Raw genomic sequence first — 2137 nt, forward strand, 5'->3', positions numbered from 1 at the left:
ACCTCGTCAGCCGGGGCGAGCGAAAAGGGGGGGGGGGGAACCACGTCTGCCGGGGCGAAAGAAAAAAAAAACGCGTCTGCCGGGGCGAGCCCGGGTGCGGCACCACCGGGAAGACTGTGGCAAACAGACATGGCGATCGAGTGAGTGGGCCGCCAGCCAGGCTCAGCCCAAAAAGTGCTAAGTCCGAACTGCGTCAGCCGGGGCGGCAAAAACCGCGTCAGCCGGGGCGGCGCGAAAACCGCGTCTGCCGGGGCGGCGCGAAAACTGCGTCAGCCGGGGCGAGCCCGGGTGCGGCACCACCGGGAAAACTGTGGCTAACAGACATGGCGATCGAGTGAGTGGGCCACCAGCCAGGCTCAGCCAAAAAGTGCTAAGTCCGAACTGCGTCAGCCGGGGCGGCAAAAACCGCGTCAGCCGGGGCGGCAAAAACCGCGTCAGCCGGGGCGGCGCAAAAACCGCGTCTGCCAGGGCGGCACGAAACCGCGTCAGCCGGGGCGGCGCGAAAACTGCGTCAGCCGGGGCGAGCCCGGGTGCGGCACCACCGGGAAAACTGTGGCAAACAGACATGGCGATCGAGTGAGTGGGCCGCCAGCCAGGCTCAGCCAAAAAGTGCCAAGTCCGAACTGCGTCAGCCGGGGCGGCAAAAAACCGCGTCAGCCGGGGCGGCGCAAAAAACCGCGTCTGCCGGGGCGGCGCGAAAACTGCGTCAGCCGGGGCGAAAGAAAAAAAAAACGCGTCTGCCGGGGCGAGCCCGGGTGCGGCACCACCGGGAAAACTGTGGCAAACAGACATGGCGATCGAGTGAGTGGGCCGCCAGCCAGGCACAGCCGAAAAGTGCCAAGTCCGAACTGCGTCTGCCGGGGCGGCCCGAAACCGCGTCAGCCGGGGCGGCGCGAAAACTGCGTCAGCCGGGGCGAAAGAAAAAAAAAACGCGTCTGCCGGGGCGAGCCCGGGTGCGGCACCACCGGGAAAACTGTGGCAAACAGACATGGCGATCGAGTGAGTGGGCCGCCAGCCAGGCACAGCCGAAAAGTGCTAAGTCCGAACTGCGTCTGCCGGGGCGGCACGAAACCGCGTCAGCCGGGGCGGCGCGAAAACCGCGTCTGCCGGGGCGGCACGAAACCGCGTCAGCCGGGGCGGCGCGAAAACTGCGTCAGCCGGGGCGAGCCCGGGTGCAGCACCACCGGGAAAACTGTGGCAAACAGACATGGCGATCGAGTGAGTGGGCCGCCAGCCAGGCACAGCCGAAAAGTGCTAAGTCCGAACTGCGTCAGCCGGGGCGGCAAAAACCGCGTCAGCCGGGGCGGCGCAAAAACCGCGTCTGCCGGGGCGAATGCAAAAAAAAACAAAGAAAAAAGCCCGCGCTTAATCAAAAGAAAACAAAGAAAAAAGCTTGCGCTTAATCAAAAGAAAACAAACAAAAAAAGTTCGCGCTTAAGCCTGGCGGTGGAACCACCGGGGCAAACAGACCTGGCGATCGAGTGAGTGGGCCGCCAGCCGGGGTGAGCCAAAAAGTGCAAAGTCCGAACCGCGTCAGCCGGGGCGACGCAAAAACCGCGTCAGCCGGGGCGGCGCGAAAACCGCGTCAGCCGGGGCGGCGCAAAAACTGCGTCAGCCGGGGCGGCACGGAAAAACGAAAACCGCGTCAGCCGGGGCGGCACGGAAAAACGAAAACCGCGTCAGCCGGGGCGACATCAAAATGAGGAAAAAAAAAAAACTGCCTTAGGACACCTGCGTACACTTTCATGCGTTTGGGCATATCTCTCTGTAACACGCGCGCCCCTCGTTACGCGCGGCACTCTGTTTTCTCCGACACCCATATTTCGGCGGCATGTGGCACGCGCGCCCGTCCCTACGCACGGCACACCGCAGTGCTTTCTCGATATTTTTCTTTTCCTCCAACACCGTCATCTATAGGCTTTTAGTGACCTGTTGCTCGTGGCACAAGTTCGCTAGCTCTGACACCTCTTGCATGCGCACCGTTTTTGCGCACGGTGCTATGCCGCAAAGCACGGCAGTCGCATGCGTTTCTCTCAGGCACCTCTTTTTTGACACAACGCTGTGGTGCTTAGAAACACACGCGCCGCTTTTGCGCACAGAACTCCACCGTACAGCACGGTAGTCACGTTTGTTCCAC

This window comes from Rhipicephalus microplus, unplaced genomic scaffold, assembly GCF_043290135.1.
Source record: "Rhipicephalus microplus isolate Deutch F79 unplaced genomic scaffold, USDA_Rmic scaffold_99, whole genome shotgun sequence".
NCBI classification, from domain to species: domain Eukaryota; kingdom Metazoa; phylum Arthropoda; class Arachnida; order Ixodida; family Ixodidae; genus Rhipicephalus; species Rhipicephalus microplus.